General features: G+C 44.7%; 1 non-coding gene across 1 annotated transcript; it reads right to left on the bottom strand.

The window, feature by feature from the left end:
• Positions 1 to 4,887: 4,887 nt before the first annotated feature.
• Positions 4,888 to 5,002, bottom strand: LOC145399268 (small nucleolar RNA SNORA23). The gene has a single exon (XR_013897258.1). It is a non-coding gene; the product is annotated as a small nucleolar RNA SNORA23 (small nucleolar RNA).
• Between the last annotated feature and the right edge of the window lie 9,449 nt (positions 5,003 to 14,451).

Raw genomic sequence — 14,451 nt, 5'->3', positions numbered from 1 at the left:
GGAAAGGATTATGAAGGTTCACTGAAGAGGATGAAAGAGGTTGCACAAATAAGGGATTGACGACCAGATTGAAAGATTAGGGAGTGGTGAGGGCAATGACTGAGGAGTGACAGGCGACCGAGGTGACAGACAAGGTGCAGGTAAGAAAAAGACATAAAGGTGACAGATAAAGAGGACAGGTGACAAAGGCAATGGGGAGATACAAAGGTAATCGGGGACTGTACCAGGCGTGAGAGACGGGGTTGTTGCTATTGCTGTAGTGGTCCAGGTTCATCTGATATGTGAACCCAGTGAACCGCAGGCTTTAGTGTGGTACCTGATAAAACAAACGTCCCCCAACCTCTTCCCTGTTCCCTCAACTACTTCCCTATCCCCTGAAAGGACGATGATGGACTGCAGAAGGACAGGGGGGATAGCAAAAGGGGTAACAGGTGACACAGACAGAAAAAGAATGACTCGAAAGGTGAGAGGATAAAGATGTCAAATGAAGTAAAGTTGTATCTGAACTGCACAGAGGTGGCAGGAGAGAGGGACGATGGAAAGGTGAGTGACTGCAAACGACAGGGTGACTGGCGGGATAAAGCGCCCAAATGATGCATAAAGACGTGTACCCAAAGTCTGACAGGGCGACGGATGACGGGATGGGTGGCAGAGAGGCGACAGAGGAGTGGGAAGACGAAAAAAAAGTGAAAATTATGAGATACAAATATTCACTATAATATGAACAAATTCAGGATGTGCAGCAGAGGACAGGTAGGCGTAAAGGTGACAGTGAAATGGGGCGACAGGTGACTGCTAATGAAAGGGTGACTGCGATGGGGTAATGAAATATGAAGAATACACTTGTTCTCGACGTCTGACACGGTAAAGGGTGAGAGGAAGACGACAGGGAGACAGAGAGATGAAAAAATGAAAGTGAATGTAACTGACACGCAAGAGATGAATTTATGAGTAGAAGGTATGAAGAAGGTATTGGGAGATGAAAAAATGGTGAATGCAACTGACAAGCAAATAAATGTACTTAAAAGCAGAAGAAGGGCAGCGATGAAGAAAGTATTGAGATAAGAAAAAAAAATGTTATATCAGACTGCCAATGAGATGGATTTAAGAGAAAAAGAGAAAAAGAAGGTCAGGGATGAAGAAGGCAGACTTAGGGGACACTGGCATGAGCTTGATTTTTTTTCTTTCAAACATTTCGGGCTACACAGAACCCATCTTCAAAGAAAATAAAGAATTCATGGTCTACCCTGTGTCTCTCTCCCATAACATTTCCACTTCTCAAAACGGATCATCAACAAGGCAGACCTAAATTTCGACGCTTGATGTGATTACAAAAACACAGTATAGGATGATTGGAAGGGTTTTTGTTCCTTGAATGGAGACGATCTTCAAGGAATAGCGCCCTACATGAGTGGGAAAAGCCAGAATCGAAGGAGAAAGGGGAATAAGGAAGAAGACAGGGAAAAAAGGGAAGAAAATCAAACACAAAACACAGACATGCTCTCGATGGATGACGCGCAAGCAGAAGAAAAAGATGAAAAAGAACAAGGAAGAGTGGAGGGAAAAGGAAGAAAATAATAATACTGACTGCTAGGAAATAAGATCAAATGAGGAAAACAGTCAAGCTCACAATGGATGACACGCAATCGAAGCAGAGGCAGAAGAAAAAGAAGAAAAAGAATAAGGAAGAGTGGGAGAGAAAGAAGGAACAAAGTAACAATGGTAACTGATACAAGGAAACGCTCTCGATGCACGACAAGGGAGCAAGGTAGCAGAGGAGGAAAACGGAACAAGGTAACAGAGGAGGAAAACGGAACAAGGTAGCAGAGGAGGAAAACGGAACAAGGTAGCAGAGGAGGAAAACGGAACAAGGTAGCAGAGGAGGAAAACGGAACAAGGTAGCAGAGGAGGAGGAAGGCGAGGGAGACGTAAAAAAGGTGAATGTGACTGACGGCAAAGAGATGGGAATAAGGAGGTAAGGGGAAGTCAGAACAGGCTTCAAGAAGACGGGCAGGGTGACGAGAGAAAAAAAGATAGATAGAGATAGACAGATAGATAGACAGATAGATAAAGACAGATCAATAGAAAGATTGACAGAAGGAAAAAGAAAAAAAATAGGAAGAAAAGACTGGAACTGATAAAACGAATGAGAAAAATTAGAATCACATGAATCATCCCAACATGACGACTGACGAGGTACAAGGCAAAGAAGTGAAAAAAAAAAATATCTTTAAGATAAACGATTAAAAGGAAGTAAAAAAAAAAAAAGAAAAAAGACAAAAATACTGGCGACTTCGGTGGCTGAGGAAATTAAGTGAATAAATGAAAAAAAAAAAAAAAAAAAAAGGAAAACGGCTATAAAAAAAGAAAAAGAAAAAAGGGCGACTGCTGTGCTTAAGGAGGTCAAATAAATAATAAGAAAATGCTCTAAATGTCTTACAAGGAACGAGGTAACACACACACACACACACACACACACACACACACACACACACACAAAATATAGTGCCTACGATTGACAAGGTGACTGAGATGACAGCGAAAAAGGTCATGTGTTGTTATCAGTGTTTGACAAGATGAGATAGGATAAACTTTTTGACCGGGAAGACAAGATGACGGGAAACGGGGAGATGAAAATAGTAGAATAGGCTCATCTGAACGTGAACCCAGTGGACTGCAGGCTGAAAATGTCCTCCTAGTGCAGCTCACCATCATTTTGGGGGATAGGGAGGGAGCAAAACAGGGCAGAGGAGCAGCTCAAATATATCAGTGCCACCACATGAAGGCGTCCCTCTCCATCACCGAAGAGACAGGTAAAACAGGTGAGGCAGGTGACAATTATTGGACGGGAAGATGACGGGGAATAAAGACGGGAGGTAAAATGTATATGGATATTCCGGAAGCTTGACAAGGGGACAGAGAGAGAGGTGACAGGGAGCGAGATCGACAGGTTAATTAGAAAGGTATAAGAAGGATTTAATAAGGACGAAGATACCTGGATGGGGGAGAGAAACTGAGGAAGGGAAAAGACAAAGGTAAGAATGGGGAGAGAGAGAGAGAGAGAGAGGGGGGGGTTGGGGAGAGACCAGGTTGGACGACACAAAAGGACGAAAAAAAAAAGACAGGAAAAAAGACGAGGACACGAACGGACGAAAAAGAAGACAGGAAAAAAAGACAAGAACGAACGAAAAAAATAAAAAGTCAGGAAAAAAAGAAGACTAACTTGAAGAGAAGGGCGTGTCCCCGTACCTTCCCTTATGCGGACCTAGACGTAGCGCAGTACATCTTTTGAGACACTACCCCTCTCTCCTTCCTAATCCCACTCCCCCCCTCCTCCTTCCAAATCCCGCTCCCCCCCCCCTCCCTCCTTATCCCGACTCCGCCCTTCTTGTCATGTTATTTTTTGATCTGTGTATTTATTTGTGGGTGTGTATCTACCTTTATTTATTTTTACTGCTTATTTTTATCTTTATTTTTATGGGTCGTGGTCCTGATGTCTGTTTTTGTCAATACTATGGTCCGTACACTCGTAGGTAAAGGAGCTCCCTAACACCTCATCCTTAGCGATTTATTTTTGGACATGACTGGTTAATATCAAACTGTATGTTATTTATGCAGAGTATGGTGATAAAGGAATGATTTAGTAACACAGAAGAGAACGGTAACATAAGCAAAATAAATCACTTAGTATGAGGTGTTAGGGAGCATTCATACGAGATGGGAATACCAGCCTGAGTGATTTACGTTCTACGATGAACTGTGTATCAATCAATCAATCAATCAACTCACTATTTATTTATGTACAGTGTATCATTTTGGGGAAGAACTATCAGTCAATGATTTTAGTAATGTTAAATTTATTGTTAATGATTTTACTGAAAGACAATCTCTCTCTCTCTCTCTCTCTCTCTCTCTCTCTCTCTCCCTTTCTCACTGGTTCTTCAGGGGTCACTTAATGGTTTGACGTGCAATTCCTTCCATGCAGGTCTTATTTTGGGATATTTGTTCCTTCTTTCTTCAAAACACACACACACACACACACACACACACACACACACACACACACACACACACACACACACAGCACCACCACCACCACCACGACACCATCATAACCACACATTATCAAGCCACAGTTCCACCACACCACCGCCACAATAACAACTACCTCACTCTCACCACCACCACCACAGCGGCCAGTGTGGTAGCTTGTGATCGATGCGGTAAGTGGCTAGTGCAGAGATATACGACATTCCCCCCCTCCCCACGGCTTACCCCCTCCCCCGACACCCCACCAAACCCCCTCAGGCCTACCCCCGATCCCTCCGACACCCCCCTCCCCACCCCTCACTAACACACAGGCGGTAAAGAACAAAAAATAATGAACTAACTCAGGGAAGAAAATATGCAGACGGGTGAAACTGCATGCAGGTGGAGACAGGTATTAAATTCTTTACCCTGCTGGGGTACCAAATTACCGGTATGTCTCCGTATACGAACGCCCTCCCCCTACCCACACAGAGATTAAGATGTATGCAGACTACAGTTCTTTCACTTAAACTTGGCCCTTGTTTCACTTTCCAAAGTTTACGTTTCCCCTGTTTCAGCTTCCGATGTTTTTCTCACGTTTCAGTTTTCGATGCTTAAGAATTAGACATGCAGGTAGGAATAATAAAAACGTCAAATTACACGGTACAGGTATTAACAGGAACACCTGAGCACCGATTGGATGGCCAGCACTACGTTAATTACTTCTGAACTCACCTGGGATGAAATATAATGCAGGTGTAGATGGGCACTGATGGGATGCGGGAAATCTCTATATTCCATTTTTCGTGGGGAGGGGAGGTGGGATTTGTGTGAGTGTATTTGAGTGTGGGGGGATTTCTGTGTGTGTGTGTGTGTGTGTGTGTGTGTGTGTGTGTGTGTGTGTGTGTGTGTATACAAAACACACACACACACACACACACACACACACACACACACACACACACACAACCTAAATTACCTCCTACTCAACCCTACCATATATCCTATCCCATCCTACCTTGCACTACCTAACTAACCTCCTGCACTAGCCTACCTATCCTCCCCTACCCCCTCTGCCTGATACGAGATGATAGTGTAGCCGGCACCTTACTCCCCCGTAAATAGTGGACCCTTCCTTGTTTACGATATTGAGATGGTCCCCACCCCCCCTCCTATCACTGAGCCTACACCCCTCTGCAACCAACCCCTCCACTCCCCTTCCATGGCCTCATCCTATCTCCCCTTCCCTTGCTTCACCCATGCTCTACGCTACTCTACTTTCTTCTCTCTCTGTCTCGGCATCTCCTGACAAATGCGTAGCGTTGGCAGGTGAGGGAATTTTACTGAGAGGTGTTCATAGCTACGGAAAAATTGGTTCTCCACGTATTTCGACTTTAACAGAGAACATACTTTTGTCACGACTGTAGAACTGATTTAACCGTTCAGAATCTGGTAACCTAACACCAGTACCTCCAAAAATTCATTACCTCTTTAGTACGATTAAACATTTTAACTAAATATATTCATGTTTTCCCACATTTTAACTATATATATATTTTGTCCCCCGTTTAACTAATTTATAAATTTTTCGACATTTTAACATATTCTGTACATTTTAGCACATTTTAACTCAACACATTTTCTTCACTTTAATTAATTCTATACATTTTTCCACATTTTAACTCTACTGTATACTTTTCCCACATTTTAACTAATTCTATGCACTTTCCATATTTTAACTAATTCTATGCATCTTTCCACATTTTAACAAATTCTGTACTTTTTCCTTCTCTTCAGAATGGACGTTTGTAAGTTGAGGGGGATTGGAAACGCTTTCAATTACGCAGGTGTAGGAATGTTGTCGGCAGGTGTTTGCACGTGGGCTGGGTTGGTTACAGGAATCTAAGCCTTTGTACTTCTCTCGGTCTACCTGTCTGGGCGGCCACCTGTACCCCTGAGGTCCCACCAAGCACTTCATCACCTGTCTGAGAGCCGGGCCGACGAGCTGAGTGAAATCTAACCACGGCGCTGGCTTGATTGAGGACGGATAATGAGGGCTGTCTGAGGCTTCTAGTGTGTTGTCTAGTGAGGCGAAAAAGGGATGTGATGATGTGCCACGCCGTAGTGATGATGGTAGTAATAGTGGCGATGACAGGAGATGACAAGTGGTGGTGGTGGTGTTGGATGATATAGATAGCGGTGGTGGTGGTAGTAGTGGTGGTAACAGCAACTGATGTGGTGATGTGGTGGTGAGTTTGATGAAGTGTAGTAGTAGTTGTAGTAGTAGTAGTGGCAGCGATGGTGATAGTAAATAGTAGTAGTGTTGGTGCGTTTGATGGAAGTGGTGGCAGTAGTGGTAGTGGAGGTAACAGTAACTGGTAGTAGTGGTAATGGTGAAAGTAACTGATATTGGTGGCGTGCGTGTGGTGGAAATAATGATTTTGATGATGGTGGTGATAGTGGTAGTGAGTGGTAGTGTTGGCGGTAGTGATGATCGTAGTAGTATTAGTAGTAGTAGTAGTAGCAGTAGTGGTAGTGATTATGGCAGTTACTGAGGGGGGGATGCTGGCAATGTTAGTGCTAGTATGGTATGTGTCAGTAGTGGCGTGGTAGTGATAGTAGTAAATGTGGTAGTAGTGAAGGTGGTAAAGAACAGAAGCATGGTAGTGGTGATGGTAGTGGTGGGGCAGGTAATAATGGTGCCAGTATTTCATCAGGGAACCTCAGACCAGCTCTTGTATTTTCCCTCATATTTTCGCCTGTGTGCGTTTTTTATTTGGCTTCTTGGCGTGCTGTAACTTGGCCCTGACTGATTATACTATCGCCAATATTATCGTTCTCTCTGCATTAATGTTGCCTGACTTCTGTGACTACTACTACTACTACTATTACTACTACTACAGTACTACTACTGCTGCTACTACTACGACTACTTCTCTTACCACCACCACCTACTACTACTACTATTGCCACCATTATCTACTACTACCACAACAACTACTACTACTACTATTACCACCATCACCAACTACTACTACTACTACAACTACCACCACCACCACCTACCACTACAACTACTATTACTACTACTACCACTACCACTCTTAACACCACCACCACCTACTGCTACTTCTATTACCACCATCACCTACTACTACTACTACTACTACAACCTTCTATCTTCAAGCTATACAATATATATAATATCTGTATATGCTATTTGCTATACAGTATAATGTATTTACACGGCAGGGGCAAATAATATACTCGTCAGCTTACTATTTCATACCACAATATTCCTTCTGGTCGATATTAATTAAACAAATGATAGGACGTGAATATGGATCTTCACTACCGATATTACTTCATTTCCCTCTCTCTCTCTCTCTCTCTCTCTCTCTCTCTCTCTCTCTCTCTGTTTTACGCTTCCTTGAGTCTGGCCCCCGTGACGTTATCAAAGCTGGCACTCACGCACGTAACCTACTCACGTACGCGCGCACACACCTGAAAACACATACACACCTGGACAAACACATACATACATGGCACACACACACACACACACACACACACACACACACACACACACACACACACACACACACACACACATCCAACCCTACACTAACGTCAGGCAGGGAAAGAGAGAGAGTGAAAGGAAGGGACGGAAGAAGGGAGGGAGGAAGGCAGGGAAGGAAGGACGGACAGAGGGAGAGGTAGGGAGGAAGGGAGGGAGAGAAGTAGGGGGGACAGGAGGGCGAAATGCAGGAAGGACGGGAGGGAGAGACAGGAGGAGGGAGGCGGGCAAGGAGTGAGGGAGAGAGGAAGGGAGGGAGGGAATGGTGGCAGGATGGTGCTGGGGTGCAGGGGGGTGGGGGCAAACACATCCAAAATCAAATCAACTCATGACCAAACAAGCGCGACGGCAAACATAGGGTAACATGCAACGTGGAGTCCAACACAGCAGTTCCCAGCCAAAAGTTGTGTTAGTCTGCCTGATTCCACACATAAAAATCGGACTATGAAATTACAGTTTGGACCCCTATGACTATACTCCTTTCCATTTAACTTGGCCCAAATTTTCGCCCACATTTTCGTCCATTTGCAGCTTACAGTATATCACGGAGGTCAGTGGAAGAAACATACACTACTGATCTACACCCGTACCATAGCACTTCTTCGTGACTGGATTTTCGTCCTTTTGCAACTTATATCACGCAGGTCAGTGGAAGAAAAATACAATACTGATTGGGTACATCCTTGCCACAGCACTTCTTCGTGACTGGATTTTCGTCCCTTTGCAACTTATATCACGCAGGTCAGTGGCAGAAATATACAATACTACTGATCTACACCCGTACCATAGCACTTCTTCGTGACTGGATTTTCGTCCCTTTGCAACTTACAGTATATCACGCAGGTCAGTGGAAGAAAAATACAATACTACTGATCTACATCCTTACCACAGCACTTCTTCGTGACTGGATTTTCGTCCCTTTGCAACTTATATCACGCAGATCAGTAGAAGAAAAACAATATTACTGCTCTACATCCTCATTATGGCACTTCTTCGTGACTAGCACCAATTTACAATGGTATTCTATTGTCACAACTCAGCATATTAAAGACGGCGTTAGTGTGGACAAAATAAAAGATTAATTAAGAGCCTTTACCTGTTTAACACCTGTATTTTCTCTTCAATCAATCTTATAGTCTGGTGTCTCTCTGAGTAAATCGCCTACAGACATGCTCACCACCTCGTTGCTAGAGTTAGGCGAGTCTAAAGGAAATGAACTGATACAAAAATACAAGATGCGGGAGTTTCTGGGTCCTTTAGGTACTGCCCTTGGGATGGTGTGATTTTGTGTGAGATGGTGTGAGAGACTTGTATGGTGTGATGTAGCGTCGCTGGTTTCTAAAATCTATGGATATAACTATCTCGCGCCCGAAAATGGTTAGTGAGAAGCTGACGGATAGGGCCTCTCTCCTAGTAATACCCTTCAATCTAAAACAACATCGCAGTGATCGTGGTAGTAACGTAGGTGGTTATTTTCAGGAGAGGACACTCTAACATGAACTTAATGCTCAATGAACGAATTACAAGGAAAATGAGCATAAGGGAAGAATTGAGTGTGTGTGTGTGTGTGTGTGTGTGTGTGTGAGAGAGAGAGAGAGAGAGAGAGAGAGAGAGAGAGAGAGAGAGAGAGAGAGAGAGGGAGAGAGAGATCAAACTGCCCTGAATGAATTAGTTGTTAAAAATGAAGCGGATCATCTAAGCACACCATCTAATCAGACCAACCTACTTTGAACTTAGGCCATCAAAGAAACAGATACGCTTTACAAAGAGAAGATATTATTCATGGGAAAGGAAGGATGTCATTTGAGAGAGATCTGGCAGGATGTGGTTTCGATCCTGTGGTGAATTACAGATATTAAGAATGTATAATAGAGGCTGAGAGAGAGAGAGAGAGAGAGAGAGAGAGAGAGAGAGAGAGAGAGAGAGAGAGAGAGAGAGAGAGAGAGAGATTCAGAAGGAGGGGTAACAGCGAAGGAAAGGAAAGCAGAAGGGGAGGGGGAAGGTAGAGTGGAGGTGGAGGAAGCAGAGAGGGAGAGAGGAAGGAAGAAAAGGGAGGGGGAAGAGAGGAGGGGGATGAAGGAAGGAGGAAGAGAGGTGGAGGAAGGAAGGAGGGGGAAGGGAGGAGGGAGAGAGGAGAGGGAGGAGCAGGTGTATTAGGAAGTGGGATCAAGTGTATTAGGAGTGGAGATGAGGTGGGGAGGAGGCGGAGGAGAGAAGGAAAAAGGAGGGTGGAGAGTTGTAGTGGGAAGGGGATGGGGAGATGAGGTGGGAAGGAACTGATGTAGAGGAGGAGGAGGAGGAACAAGCTGAGAGACAGAACGTGCTAAAAAACAGGGAGGAGGAAGAAGAAAATGGGGGAAAGGAAGACAAGGAACAAAATAAATACGAGAGGAGGCAAGATGGTGATGATGATGATGATGATGATGATGATGATGAAAGGAAGAAATGAGAGGAGGAAAACACGAGGGGCGAGATGGGGAAGGAGAAAGAAAATCCTGCCAATTTAACCTGAATACGCCCCCAGCCTCTCATCGGGGAGGGGGGGGGGAGATACAGGTGCGAGTGTTTACGCAGCTACCTCAATAACCGGATGCTGGGGGGAGGGGGTCAGATAATGAAGGTGTGTGTGTGTGTGTGTGTGTGTGTGTGTGTGTGATTCACCGGGTCACCGGGTCGGTCAGGATCACTTGGTGGTTGTGATCGTCAGCTTTTACCCTCCCGGAAGGGAGCTGAGAGCTCATATAGTCCGATCTAAGGGCAAGGCTGTGACCTTCACACATGCACACACCCGTCCCTTTGCTCTAGGGGGACAGTAACCACCCACTTCATCAGTGAAACTTTTCGCAACCTGAGCGAGGCGCGAACTCCCGTCTACCAGATGGCAAGCGAGAACGTTACCACTCCACCAGCGAGCGGTGTGTGTGTGTGTGTGTGTGTGTGTGTGTGTGTGTGTGTGTGTGTGTGTGTGTGTGTGTGTGTGTGTGTGTGTGTGTGTGTGTGTGTGTGTGTGTGTGTGTGTGTGAGAGAGAGAGAGAGAGAGAGAGAGAGAGAGAGAGAGAGAGAGAGAGAGAGAGAGAGAGAGACTTCCTAACAAGTTTTTCTGGTATTCCATTCCCTGTACCATCCCGTCCTTCATGACCAGAAAACGCATTATTAAATTACTTAGACTGAAAATTCTGGGGAGAGTTATCGCCTAAGATCGTCGCTAAAACACTTCAGTGTCCCCAACTCATAGAAAATGAAGAAGGGTTGGAACAGTGTTTTAATTGGAGCGTTCACATACTCTAAAAAAAATGGTCAATTTTTACCTGATAACTTCATGTGAAACGAAAACGCAGTCAACTACACAACTGTTTTGTATGTGTTTCCTTCATCACTCAGCTCATCAGTATAATTTTATGAGCATATTTACTCAATAAAATGAAAAAAAAAAAAAGTTTCAGTATGATAAAGTTGAAAGGAATCACTAAACTAGTCTAAAATACCATCTACACCTCACGACAAAGCCTGTTCCTTGCTTAAAAGCGATGATTCACATTGTCATGTCTTTTAGTATGATTTTAATCAAATTAAATTTACGGACATATATGTCTACATATAATACTAATACAAAGTCGTTTGACTGCAAAGTATGTACTGGGATCAGATGAAGATTATAAACACCAGTTTTATTGTTGTCTTCCTGGAAACATCGGTACTTGTGATTTCGGTCGACGCTTTCGTCCGCATGATTTCGAATTCATAAATTATGATTTTTTTTTATATATACATATATAACTAATAGTCGGTACATTTTCTTCAGCACTTGCCAGATGAAACCTCTTTGATAACTAAGTGATAAGCGTTTAAAATTAAACATGCAGCAAGACTCCTAATATTATGTGATGGAATGCAAGCGGACCACTAGTCGTTTTATGCATTCTGGTAACTGTTCTTCAGTATTTAACCTAGTAAATTATATACAGAATATTGATTACAGTACTGAGGAATTTAAGTATAGTTCATCACAAAATGTCCTGAAGGGCTTTTTAGAATATATATGACTGTGTGAGCTGGGAGGAGTTGACCGCGTTCCCAATTAAATTACCCGGTGATCGCTGGCAACCCCTCAATTTGTGAAGACTGCCATTTATGCGTTTGTTTTTATAATCCTCAACCCAGACGGTAATGGCAGCCCAGATGAGGTTACACAGACTGGCCATTGATCAGGGCAGCGAGATATCAGCTGTTTTTTGCTGATGATGCTTCGAGACAGACACCTTAAGTAGTTCTAAAAAGGATGGCCCAGAAGGATAAGGTGATATGGTGTTATTTTGCTGTAGCGTCCTTTTTATTATCAGTTATTCTTAATTAGTAATACTCTTAGTAGTAGTAGTAGTAGTAGTAATATGAATATAATCACCGTATTAATATTTTTATCATTATATTCCCAATCACCATCATCATCATCATCATTGTCATCATCATTATCATCAACACTGTCAACATCACCATCACCAACATCACTACCAGCATCATAAGTACCATCACCATCACTAGTACGTAGCATTACCACCATCCAATCTCCATTTTTTCACTATAAACGCGTCCACAGCAGCCAACAGCTACTCATTTTAACACTCCCAGCCCACGTCACAATTTCACCATTCATTACAGTGGGGCAGGGGGTCACACACGCCATGATAAGGGGCTCAAAGACTGGCAGGGAGAGGACAGGGGGTGACTGTGTTGTGGTGACCTGGAGTGGTGCTGGGGAGAAGAATGGGGATCTGTGTGTGTGTGTGTGTGTGTGTGTGTGTGTGTGTGTGTGTGTGTGTGTGTGTGTGTGTGTGTGTGTGTGTGTGTGTCTGTCTGTCTGTGTCTGTGTGTGTGTGTGTGTGTGTCTGTGTGTCTGTGTGTGTGAGAGAGAGAGAGAGAGAGAGAGAGAATAACTACGGTACATTTTCTTCCCTCCCAACCACACTTCTCCTTCAATCTCTCCCCCACCACCACACCATCTTCCTCAACTGCACAATGAAAGTTAGGCAGACAGAGAAAGATAGATAGACAGGCAGTATAACCACTAAACATTCTTCCCTCCCCACCACACGTCCCCTTCCTCTTCTCCCCAACAACCATCTCCCTCCCCACCGTCTTCTCCCTCCACACAATGCGGGGCAATTTTAATTCGGTCGGCTTCCAGGTCCCCTTTGATGTCTATATTTTATTTCCCTTCTCGACCTGATCTCCCCTTTCTTCCGCCGCCTCGGGTCCGGTTCTCTTCCCTGCATTTATTTTCTTTTTCCCGTGCTGCCCTTTGTTCCTTGGGGGGGTGGAAAGAGAGGGGAGGAAGTGAGGGGAGAGGGGGGAAAAGGGGGAGCGCCTGCGGGAAAGAGAGGGAGAATTGGGCCTAGGGGTAAGAGGAGAAACAAAGGAAGCTGGGAGAGAGGGGAATTGTGGTGACGATGAGGGGAAAATGAAGAGGACGAGGGAATGGTTTCATTGTCCTCCCTGACCTGCCCTGACCTCATACACTCCCTCCTGCCTCACTCATACATCCAGTCTACCCAACACATATATTGCACTGCCTCATCCACACACCAAACGTGCCTCATCTACCCTCCCTCACCTATGTTGTTATCACCCAATCTACCTCGTCCATAACACCACAATACCTCACCCACACATTCAATTGCACACACACACACACACACACACACACACACACACACACACACACACACACACACACACACACAAAACATTCCTCATCCACCTACACAACCCTCTCATTTATATAACTACTCTGTCCCACTCACACACCCAATCTTCCTCACTTACTCACCCTACCTGCCTCATTCATAAAAGCACCCTACCTCACTCACATACACACTCAGTCTACCTCACCCACTCACCCAACCTGCCACCCGCACGCACAGACACACCCAATCTGCCTCAGCCACACACCAGCCCACACTCAATTCACTTGGTCAACACAATTAACCTGCTTCTCCCCCATACACATCAACCTGCCTCACCCCAACACCTAGCCAATTACCTACACATGGGCCTCCCAACCTGCCTCGCTCACACACTCATCCTGCTTCATACACACACCCATACATGTAGAGGTGTATGGTATGTAGGAGGACTACTGGGCCTTGGCAGCAGGCTGTGAAGCCTATGCCCAGAGTCGAACACATTAAATATATATATATATATATATATATATATATATATATATATACATATACTGCCTCACCCATACACCCAACTTGCCTAACTGCAGCCTCCCTAGCACTATCAGACCTCATAGCAGCCTGCCTACTACCCTCCTATCTCACACCACCATTCTACCTCACACCACAATCCTATCACCTTCCTACCTCACATCACCAATCAGTTTTACAACAACCTCCTAACAAAATCCTACCTCACTCCACCAATCTACCTTACATCAACCTATCACCATCCTCTACCGGTATTCACACCATGCTACCTTACACACCTCTACCTCATATCACCTGCCTACCTTAACCTACTTCACATCATCCTACCCCACACCAACCTCGTATCACCATCCTGCCTCACACCACCCTCTACTCACACCATGCTGCCTCCATCACAGGTTATGGCCCACCTCCTCGTCACTCCCCCCCCCCCAACTCCCTCCGGCTACCCAGGACCTCCCAATCCTTACTTACAAGCAACCTGTTTACCTTCCTCTCAGCCCGGCTTATCTTCCCTCCCTGCCTCCCTCCCTCTTTTCACTTCTGCTGTTTCCTCCCTTTCATCTCTCTGGGGCTTCATCCATTTCCCTCCCCTCTTCCCCCTCACCCTCCCCTCTTTTTCATCTTCCTCTTCCT

Source organism: Coenobita brevimanus, chromosome 5, assembly GCF_032717465.1.
Source record: "Coenobita brevimanus isolate Jiangsu-jjx chromosome 5, ASM3271746v2, whole genome shotgun sequence".
NCBI lineage: Eukaryota > Metazoa > Arthropoda > Malacostraca > Decapoda > Coenobitidae > Coenobita > Coenobita brevimanus.
This window is presented reverse-complemented; position numbering and strand designations above follow the sequence as displayed.